General features: G+C 39.0%; 1 pseudogene; it reads right to left on the reverse strand.

Annotated features, from left to right (window-relative positions):
- Window positions 1–8603: 8603 nt before the first annotated feature.
- LOC148562832 (protein FAR1-RELATED SEQUENCE 5-like) lies at window positions 8604–10991 on the reverse strand (annotated as a pseudogene).
- Between the last annotated feature and the right edge of the window lie 1322 nt (window positions 10992–12313).

Consider the following 12313-nt stretch of genomic DNA (forward strand, 5'->3'; position numbering starts at 1 on the left):
TTATTATTTAATAACCTTTTTTAACGAGTTATCCATAAGGAAGTGAAGATATTAAACATTTCATATTCTTATTACAAATTTTAAGAGACATAAAATTGAAATAAATTTATATAAAACGATTTTACCGATAAAAATGACAAAAAATAAATAGTATTTTATAAAAAATGGAATGAATTAGAATAATAAAGTGTATAGTTTATGGTGAAATTGTTAGCATGTCAAATATTTATTATTTTAATTACGATATTATTATTATTATTATTATTATTATTATTATTATTATTATTATTATCTTTATCTGTGGGAGGTTTTGGGTTGTTATAATGATGCATCTAGTATATACTGTGAGTTCAAGTAGAAGAGATTAGGTCTCACAAAAAAATGAGGAGATTTGGATGGGTTATCAAAAGAGTCAAAGAGGACATTAGAAGCTTTTCAATTGCACAAATCACGATGAAAGTATAGAGTGGACAAGTTTGGGGGTGAACAGCATGTATTTTTATTTTGAGAATGACATTTGTTGGAAATATAAGTTACTACATATAATGATTACCTATCTAATGAATAAAGTTGAGGATTCTTAATTTTTTTTTATTACTGTTTCAAGAAAGTAACATGTTATCATGGTCCTTGATACAGTTTTTAATTCATATGTATTGGTTTTTATAAAGAAAAAAGAAACAAATATAATGGAAAAGAAAGCAAATATCTTATTTTCCTATTCAATTGAGTAGTAGTTGCATCATGTATCCAAGTTACGTTAAGAATTGGTTAAAATTACATGAGGTATTCACTGTCTAATATTTTTTGTATGATTTTATATCATAAAATAATAACCAAATGATTAAGGTGTGATTGGTTGACAATTCTAGAGACAAGTATAATTTTCTTGCACACAGGAAAGGCCAAAAAATAAATACAAAGTTATGTATTTCTCTAAAAAAACGAGTCGCGATTTTAATGAAATTAAATGCAAGTGAATATAGAGAATTTCACATATTTGATTTTTGTTAAATTCTGATTATCTTATCGTTAATTAACTATAATAAACTATACAAATATAAAAACATATATTTATATGTTTTTGTTTATATTTTCTTATTTTCATTATTAGTTATAAATATAAAATATTATGTTTTTGTTCCTCTGTAGTTGTCATTTTAAAACTTTTGTATTTTGAGAACGTAATAAATTTTACTGGATTGAGTGTTTGTTTAATATTTTTAAAATATTTCCCTTTTTCTAAATTTAAAAATTTATTTCTTAATTTACTTGCTGATTCAGTCGTCGTATTTCTTATCTATAATTTTTTATTAATTTATATTTCATAACACATATTTTTAAATGTGAGTAAACAAACAATTTAAAAAAAAATCATTTTTTCATTTTATGTGAATATAATTTGTTTAAAGTAACATGTGCATTTGGATTCACTTTTATTTTCTTTAGGCCGGTGGGAGGGGGAGGGGGTGGTAATGGATAAAAAGAAGTATAAAATACTTTCCTCATTCTTATGAAGTATAAAACGCCTTTCTCATACTTTTCATAGTGGTGTCAGTACTCTTGGTTTTCTCTGTAATCTTCGAAGATACCTCAACCGTTGCATGTGTTAATGCTCATGGCGACCGAAGCTGGTCGTTTTCCTTTCTATGCTGTTCGAAGAGGACGTGTCCCAGGCATTTACAAATCATGGGAGGAATGCGAGCATCAGGTGAACGGGTTCCGGAACAATGAACACCGTGGCTTCCATGATCTGTCGGAAGCCTTGGCTTGGCTGCGTAGTGCCACATCTCCTCCTGCTCGTCGGCCAACACCACATGCTCAACCGTTGAGAAGAAGACCGTCAAAATTGCTAGAAGGTGCTTTCTATTCACTCCGTTCATCTCAGAAAATTTCTTCCGTCGTCATGGCTGCTGAGAATTTGGACTGTGGAGATGGTAGTGGTGGGAGCAACCCCACTGGAGTGACTGGTGAGCACGAGGATAATTTTTATATTTTTTAATTTTGAATCGGTTTTTTTCATGTAGCACTCCTGTAAATGCAGAGTTTTGGTAATGATGTAGATTTTAATTTATTATAAAATAATAAATTGGTTTGGCTCGTGCAGATAAGGATACGGGGACAGATGACCGTTTTGTGTATCTGGAAGATATGGAGTTGATGTTGATGAGGGCGTGTTCATTTTTTCAAATAGGTTCTCCGCTTTTTGTTCCTCAGGAAATCAACACGAACGATGAGCGTGTGTTGTTCGGATTTACCGTGGTCCTGCCTCACAATAGCAGAGGTATAGATCTCGTGGCTCATGGTCCTTTGTGTTATGAGGAACGTGTTGCTCGTCAAGAAGTTTTGTTCACAATGCTAGATAAAATTCTTGTTGCTACTGGTTATACCATTCATGATTACAACTATCGTATCTTGAGCCGGGTCAAAGAAAGTTTGAATCAGTCAAGGGCCGAGGAAGTGGGTAGATTATGGAAGCGAATTCGTATACTAGAAAAAGAAAATGAGGAACTTTCTGGACAAATTGAAATGTTTGGGGAGATGTTAGAGGAATAGGTTGCATGCTCGAGGATGTAATGCATGTTTTGGATGGAGGTATTCCAGCCTTTGGGATTTCTATGTTAGTGTATTTTAGAACTAGTAATTTGGCTGTATTTTGTTAATGTTTCATTGCTGGCTAGACTTATTGGGTGGCTGGTAAATATCCGATTGAGACTGATATTACTGTTGCTGTGTTGTTCATGCTTTGCGTAATGACTTATATTAAATCTAGTCGTTAATTTTATGCCATTTCATTCTGGGGTTAGCTACAAGTGTTATCATGATAATTTATATCCAAGTCGTTGCACAAGTAATATCCAAAGGAGTGGAACAAAAGAGGATCTCTTATTTTTTGCCTAATAACAAAATATTCCATTCTGACCAGTGAACTCTTTCATGTTGGTATACTAATGAAAAATTGTTTGCTCAAAAGAAATTAGTATTTTCTAAGAGGTTGCTTCAGCCTCAACATTTTTTCCAACCTAAGATATGTTAATGTCTACTAGATCCTTGGATCCAACTTGTTCCATAATTACCAGCGTTAAACTCAAAAGGCAGAAATCACGGTGCCATAATTTTGTGGTTCTGTTGACTAATTTACAAATAAACTAACGGACCAAAAATTGATAATGTGGTGGCAGTAGATGTAGTCGCAAGCTGATGCACATATAGGTTTTTAGTCGGCCCTGCAAGGTGGGCTTGATGGATGACATTTGCATTCAATCAATCAATCTTTTGTAGGGTTGAGTGTTGCAGTAGGAGAGGGTGTTTTGGAAGCAACATCACATATTCAATACCTCGGAATGTGTGCGAAGCAAAAATCCTACTTCTCAAACCCTCTCTCTCTAAAATGGACCTCCTTTTATCCTTTAGTGCTTTTTGCTGTCTAATCCTACCGTGTGCTTCTTTTAGACTGTGAATTTTCTGTAGTACTCCAAGCCTTTCTTTTCATGAACTTACAACAATTGGGCCCTATCATCTACAAGCCCATTACTTCAACGTTTTCTTTATGAGGTATTTCATATCTCCAAGATACTGCATCTGAGAATCTCATTATTTGGACCGTGTAAACTTGGCGCCAAGTACGTTGATGCAATCTTCTTTGCTCTGGGTCGTTGGAGGCAGACATGAAAAACAAGGGGAAGGCTACTGTGCAGAAGGTTGGGGGTCCTCCTGTGACCTCGAAAGATGACTCCAGTGTGGAAGAGGCAAAGCAGATGCCGGCTGTGACCGAGGAGGCATTTTCCACATCAGATGATCCTGTCGTCGACGTCTTCAACAAAGTTCGTGAGGTGGGTTGCATAAGGATCATTTCCAAATGGACCTCTCTTGGTAATTTTATCTTTCAACCGTGTGTATATTTTTTTGTATGACATTTGTTTTCTTTGGGTTTCCAGATTTTGCTCGGATCTGATGGAGCAACTAGGTCTATAGTTGAGACCCAGGCAGGGGAGATTAAGAAGCTTAAGCGTACTGTTGACGGTCACGGAACCCTACTAGAGATACTGTGGTCGGAATATGCAAAAGGACGAGAAAGGCCGCTAACGCACCAAGAGAGGTATGGTTCAACTAAAGGTGTTGCTATTCACGATGCAAAGAAACAAAAGATGGAGTGGCACCGAAAGCCGAAGCTGGCCTCAGACGATGTCGACGAGGTGGCTTTAACCAACGATGTCGATGCTATAATAGCCAAGATCGGTGCAGAAAATACTGACAACAACAATGGTACAAGGCCAGTAGCACAGTCTACCACTGTGAAGCAACAACCACTCAAGGTAGCAATGCTGCAACCTCTTCACTGATGGTCTCTCACATGAACACTGTATTATTTGGAGGTTCTTAACATGTATAGTTTTTTTTATCACGAGCTAATGCTTCTTTGTTTCCCGGAATCATTTGAAATTTTTTTTGTAGCGGCGGCTAGAGTTCGTTTCTGGCAATGACTCCAGTCCATACCCCATTCGCGCCAACGCTGGTAAGGAAGTCCCTCTCTTTTATCGAGTTGGTGCACCGGGCTTCATGGACGGTGGAGACCTCCCGCACGTAAGTCCTATAACCTTCCTTGGTTCCCGCCTTTGTGTTGTTTACACGACATTTATGAGTGGGAGAAATAACATATCATGCCGGAAACCTGTGCAGTGTATTGAGGTTGTGTTCCGCCCTCCCGCCGGTGTCAACTTTATGACTGTTGAGTTAGCGATCGCTGCGTACGTCTTCGGTCGGAAGCTGTCGATGAAGTACGTTCCCTCATTCTTCAACTTACTTTAAAAGTTTGATTTTTGCACTTGTTACTTGCATGTCCTTGTGGTTTGTAAAGGTGCTTTAGCCATCACCGTATGCATGTTAACTTCGTGATTTCATTCCTGATGATAGATCATTAATTTGATTCTTTCATGAAGTATCACGATAAGCCATATGTTTAGCACTGTGTATTTCTTATTGGCTAATTACTTTAAGGTTTTATTAGTTGGTAACATCCATATCTTTGTGCATGGCTCCTCACCAAAGTTTTCCCTTTTTTGCTCAATCCCATAAAGTTTAGTACAACTGCTCCCCCACCCCCCAAACCCATTTATTTTTCGATTTGTGGCAAACTCAAAGAAGCATGCGTGTTTAGCCCACCAAAAATTCAAGTTCTGTAAGAAATGGAAAATTAAAGGAAGGCCTTAGGCCCGTTTTCAAACTACATATACTGCAGCCCAAAAAAATTAGAATTTTGGTTGATCCTTTCCATTCAAATTTCCAACTCCATTAAAAATTAAAAGATTCATCAAGTCCAACGGAAAACTACTTGCTATATAATAATTACCAAAACCATGCATTACAAATAACCAGAATGAATAATTTGTTGTAATGTGTTTCACACATTCCTAGTTTTACGTTGAAGTCCCAATAAATTTATTCCCTTTTGCTTTGCTGCTATATTTTCCAACTATTCTTTGCTACAGTTTTGTTTCTTTGATTCCAATTTCGCTTGATGGAACCTTGCAGGGAGGTGCTGATCCCCAATGAACATTGCCAGGGAGACAGGCAAGCTTTGTGGACGTTGCGATCTGGAGAGGAAGTTGTGGACGATGTAAAGTATTCGGAACTACCATTTAGTCGGCTCACTCTTATTTGTCTTAGTTTAATCAGTTGTATTCATAAGCTTTGTTTTAACAATAACTTTTTACGTCACCTGTGACGCTATGTGCAGGTGCTGACTCTGCTGGCTACTATGCTGACTGATGAGCGAGCAGATAGGCGCATCTGGTGGCTTCCAACGACATTTGCAGTATGTTGCCTCAACACCGAAAGATGTCATCTGTCCGCCCGAATTTATTTTAACCATGCTCAACTATATTAAGTTTTTAAACGATGTTTTAGCAACCCTTTACCAACAACTTCAACTTCTCTTATGTATATTGTAATCACGAGTGCCAATATGGAAACTAACGGACAACATTGATATTGCAGCAGGTGGCCCTGACCTGTCGCATTCTGCCAGGAGACATTGTCCTTCATCAGAGAACACTACATGGGCCGGGCTGATGATCTCACGAAGGTATACCCCTGTATTCCAAAGGACTATGGACTTGTGGTTTCATCCATCTATAGATGTCCCTGCCGAATGTTAAACTATTTTTTTCCCGCAGATCTTTGTACCGATGCACTTAAATCGTCATTGGTATCTAATGATCATCGATATCCAGAATGAATCCCTGATTTATCTAGACTCTCTCAAGTCACAAAACACGCGTGCCGCCAGGATCAACCAGATGTATTTTGTGGTAGTTTGACCGTGTCACAATCCCTTTTGTGATACTTAATAAAGATGACCAACATCCTTTAATTTTACTATACTTGAGTCTCATGTCTATTTGGCATTGCAGGCCAGGTACATTCAACAATTGCTGCGAGAAGGAAAGTTCTATGAGAGGCCAGAAATCAAACCACCACAAGTCACGAATTTCAAGTTTTTAGAGCCTGCGACGGGTCAACAAGCACCAAACTCCAATGATTGTGGCATCTGGGTTGCCCAATGGATGGAGCTGTCACACCTATGGGGATTCTTTGACTTGGAGGTATGTATAGGTGTTCTTTTAACCTGACTGCATTTTGCTTCCTGGCCACTATGGCGTGGGTTTATGTGATCTTGTGACTTATATTTCATTCTGTGATGCAATATGTTTTGAAAAAGCCCTAAAGCTTTGAACCTGTATGGAAATAACACAGTGGCTCATTTTATTGTTTGTAGAGGGTTGATGATGAAACTCGGATGAGGTTGGCCGTGGATCTGGTTATGTCGAAGTCGAACCCTAAGAGGAAGGAGGTATGTCAGAAGGCTGGATATTTTTGGGATAACTCAGTGAAGAGCTACCTCGACAGCGATGGATGTGACGCGAAGGATGGCGGGCAAGAGGATGCAGCAGCCGGCAGCATGAGCAGCCAAAGCCTAACCATCTAAGTTAACGTAGTAGAGGGTTGTTATTTTTTGAAAACTCCTCAAGCGTGGGGACGAACTTCGTTCTCCTGACGTGTTATTCTTGTTCCAAATATTCCTTCTATCATTGCATGCAACCTTTTGATTTTGTTATGTTGCATGCAGTTTAGGGGTATTTTATTTTGGGCTACCAAAGTTGGTAATTAAATTGAAAAGATGTGCCACACTGATGGCCTGAACCCATTAGAAGGGTTCCTAAATTGTGATGGATTTTAAATCACCTGCCTTGACTAATATCAATGAAACCTTTTACACAACACCCCTACATATCTAGCCGGGATATCTAATTTAGTTAAGCGTTAATTATGTTAGTATTTATAAATATATCAAAGTTTTGGATTATCGTTAAACTTTTAATTGTATATGTTACATGTTAGAACTAATAAACTTAACTAATTCTCTTTCAAGACAATATGTAACTAAAGTTTTTAAAATTTTTAATTGTCGTTGTTTTTTACTTAATAAAGAAACCTTTGAATTACTCTATAACATTTTTTACCTATACAAGATCTTGGTATACAGTTAGGAATATCTTGTAAACCAAACTTAGAAAACACATGTCATGTCAATAATGGAAATAACTTATACTCGAGAATTGGAATTAACTAACACTCGAGAAATGTTTACTAGTACAGTAAGAAAAGATAACTAAATGAAGGTGAAATTGTAATACTCCAACTGGGCGAACTTAACTTTAGTGCATGCATGTTCATGGTTGAGACAAATGTATGAAAACTTATATTTCTCTCGATGGGTTACATTGCGCTGCCAATGCCTGAAGATACAAATTCCTGGACCTGAGAGATCGTAAATCATCTGATATTTCTTTAGCCTTAAAATGCAATGAAAAGTGGGAACAGGAAAATTGAAATAAATTTATAAATTGCGTGGCTAACAAATAGAGATGCTGCTGTCTTTCAACATGCCCTCAACTGCAAAAGTATTTCATCCAATATATATAGGTATAACAACACCATAATTTACTTTTCATGCTAACTTGGATGCAGCTGCACGATTCCGGGCATCAGCCAGATTAACGGAATACAAACAAAGGAAATTTAGAACCCTTAAAAAGTTGGTAACGTATAAAACATTTTTCCATCCATACAAAGAACACCATGTGCTCGATACCTTCAACAGCGATCTTGTAACAACCGCAATATTTTCAACACCTACAACGAAGAACCTCACATTAATCCAAACTCATCCAAGATCAATGAATCATAGTAATTACTTCTACTCCACGATGACTATAACAAAATCAAGTACATGCAGCTAATTTGCAAGCTCCATACCCATAAACTCATAATACAAACAGCGCCATGAAATAAAATATCAAGAAATTCCCAAACACAATATCTGCCACAAAGCATGTTCTATGGATGGAGAAATCAGAACACGAGGAACAATCAAAAGAGAGATTACCAAGCCACAAGTCGATTACCTCTATGTTCCAGTCGACGGTGTTAGCCACTCCGCGCATGTTCCTGGTTTGGCTTTGCGCTGTGCCTATTACATGGTCCCATCTGTCGTTAGCTCCGCCATCTTGCTCAATACGACAATCATCTCCCTCTTCTAACTATTTGCCTTGATCAGCGTGCACGTCAAAGTCCGGAGAAACAACCTACATGACAACAAAATTGATATAAAATTGCTTACTTAATGAGGTAAAACTAATTAAGTAGTGAATATAGGGTTTGCAACCAAGTGTTTACCTCGAGTTTGCTAACGCTCGTTTCCTTCTTGGGACAGTGTTTATATCGTGTCGAGGTTGACATTTTTTGTGGTTCCGTGCACCTCCGCTTTGTGTGCCCAGTTTTCCTGCATCTCGTGCACTTTCTTTTTTTACCTTTGTGTCCCCGTGTGCTGGGTGCCCCTTTGGTGCGCACAACGGTTGGATCCCGAACAGCACCGGCAGCATTCGGACTCCTATCCATCGTGTCATTGCCACTGCGGGCTTCTAGATCATAGCAGATCTGCCTGATCCCGCTCATGCATTTCTTATACAAATCGTTTTTTTTTTATCCGACGAACAACATCCACTGCGAAGCAGCATGCAGGGCTCCATGTCTCAACAAGAAACCCCGCTCATCCTCTAGTCCCGTCTTCTCAATGTATTCGTTGACTGTCTTCACATCCTTCCTCCATCGGCTCAAAATCAAGCTTTCGGGAATTCTTTTTATGTGCTCGTGCTTCATGACAAAAAACATATGCCTGCAAGGAAAACCTTCTTTCTCCCAAAATCCACATCGACATACCAACCTACCTCTTTTTCGATCGTACAATGCCACCACATTCTGCCCGGGGAATCCATACTCCTCAACCGTGTACACCATGGTTGTTGAGACCCTTCGTTTGCTTACGAAGTTAACGATCGAGATAGACTCAATCTCCTTCTTCACTTGTGTGAATATGACCTTCGTGTACACCGATGCAGCAAACTGTTCGATAGGATCAAGACGGGTCATCATAACGGGAATACCGTAAATTGAACTGAACTGTGCAACCAGCTCATTGTTCCGGTACTCCCGTACTAGTAGCTCCAGGTTTTGCACAAGCTCTAGAATAGTGTGCCTAGACGACAGAAATTTTTTAAGATGGGAATTGATGCCCTCACACCGAGACGTCGTGCGAAACCCAGCGCAAAACTTGCGATGCAAGTACGCATTTGCCCACATCTTCCTCTTTTCATACAATTGTAACGCCTAAGTAACCCATACTGTTCAGCAACCTGTGCCCATTCACACTCAAACTCTTCAACCTCCATGTCAGCATACAACCACTTGGCAAAGACATCACGGAACATCTGCTCGTTGCTGTTCGAGGTCACATTCTTCTGCAGATGCCATGCACACAACCTATGGGTTGCCCGGGGCAACACCTCCCTAACTGCAGCAATCATTGATTCATCTCCATCGGTAACGACTACAGAGGGCAGCTTCCCACACATGACTTCTAACAAGTTCTCCAACATCCACTTGTATGAACTGATTGTCTCATCTAAAACCAAACCGAAACCAAAAATTGTTGTTTGCTTGTGATTGTTTGAACCTAAGAATATGACAAGGGGTCTATTGTACTTGTTCTTCTTATACGTCGAATCGAATGCAACTACGTCTCCAAAGTGTTGAAAATCAACCCTGCTAGGACCATCTGCCCAGAGCATGTTTCCCAACATACCTTCATCAGTCAAATTGTACCGGGCCATAGACATGGGATCAGCAGCTGCCTTGCCTTCCAGGTATACTATAGCAGCGTTCATGTCTCCATCAACCACCTTTGCACGCTTCGACCGATCCATATAGTTATATGCGTCTTTCTTGGTAAAACCCAAAGAAGAATAACCACCCGCAATTCCAGCCATGTACCCCAATATCTTAGATGTCGGAAACCCATACGTATGCATTCCATTCATGTGGGCCTTTGCAGAACCCGATATCACCCGAAAACTTCAGATCATATGAACCATTCCCGTCGGTATCAACTCGTGGTTATGCTCGAGGATTACTTTTCGAACCTTCCAAACCGAGCTACCCTTATCAAGGTATACAGACATCAGGGCCTGGCAATTCGTGCGTGTCTCAGGCCTATGGCATCTCTTCCTGTCTAGTCTGTTGTAGTGTTTTCCATCCCTTAGGCCAGCCCGATTACATAAGAACCTCCTTCTCACTACACTCCCATCTTCATCCTTTGCATAGTCTCCCTTATGGACCCCAAATCCGTTGCATTTCCCTAACCTACCATAAAACTCATATGCATGCTCTTCACTTCGAAACACCTTTTTCATTATGTCCTCTGCAGTCAACCCAGTCACGTAACCATATTCACGACCATCTTCATCTGACAACAACTCAACCTTTCTTAAGTCATTCTCGTCAACAACGTCGTTGTTTGAAAGGCATAACTCATTTTCACTTTCATCTGGAGACAAACCGTTTGCCTTGCCCATCCCACCATAGCACTCCATCTATTAAGTTGTAATAGTTGGTTTTTTAAATAATAACTTTTTTCTGCTATATTCATACACAGCCTTAACCTCTACACAACAACAATTTAACAAACAGAGAACCACAACACCTACATAGCTAATCCGCCAATTGAAATTGCAAAACCCTAAAGAATTTTGCAACTTAAAAGGGCAGCAGCAAACCGATATAACACACAGTCAACTTTACAAATTCAAGTAAAGGAAATCGGTACACAAATCATCAACTAGACAAAAATTTTAACCACAACGGTGGAATAATAATTAATCGGATACTTATTCACAAGGTATAATATCAATGAAAATGTACAAATATGCATTGAAAATGTACATAATTTCAATACAGATTACTAAACAGAGGCAAGAGAGAACAACCATCATTCGGCAACAAACACTACAAAACAGCAAAGGGAAATCACACTATTACCAACTTCAAAAAGAATGAAAACCAGATAAACCCAATCATAAACACTGTTACCAAATTAAACCAAAAGTCAACCAAATTTCACCTTCCAAATCCAATTAAAAAAACCTCTTCGGTTCCTGCCCTAAACACCAATTAAATCACATTAACCAAAATTAACTTGAGGAAAAACACAAATTTCATAATCACGAGAAGTCACTTATCTTTTATCACAAATTTCATATCAAAAACACAAATCAATACTCAATGAATCAGAGACATTCAAATCCAATAATCCAAGTACTTCGGAGACATTCAAATTCTGCTTATAGCATCCAATAATATACAAATTTCCACCATTAGCATAAGAGTAAGCTTCTGCCATTAGCAACCATACAGTGTAAACTCCGCCTAACAGAGTGACTTTTCACCCTTAGCAACCATACATATAAATTTTCACAGAACTAATTTTGCACATAACAGACGGAATCAAACTTCAAACCAAGACCCAACCCAAGATCGAAGAAGAAGAATCCAAGAACCGAACTTCAGAACAAAAATGCAAGGCAAGACCGAAGAAGACTTGAAGAAAAAAAAGAGACAAAAATTCAAGAAGACCACACCCTCAGTGAAGATGAGGACGATAAGCCACTAACCTGGGTCCATGCCGAGAAGCCAGCAAAGATGAAGACCCGGCGAGGACCTGCCGAGTTACTGGGTCAGGCGGTGACGATGGAGGATCTGGGTTAGGCGGCGAGGATGGAGGAAGAAGCTGCGGTGCTTGGGACCTTGGACGGCGTCGGCGCCAAGGACCTTTGTCAGTCGGCGACCATGCAGGGCTAGGCGGAGGTCAACACCGTGAGGGTTTCTTTGAATCTGCTTTCTCCTGTACGTGTATCAA

The sequence above is a fragment of the Arachis ipaensis genome, chromosome B6 (genome assembly GCF_059453495.1).
Source record: "Arachis ipaensis isolate K30076 ecotype BB chromosome B6, ASM5945349v1, whole genome shotgun sequence".
NCBI lineage: Eukaryota > Viridiplantae > Streptophyta > Magnoliopsida > Fabales > Fabaceae > Arachis > Arachis ipaensis.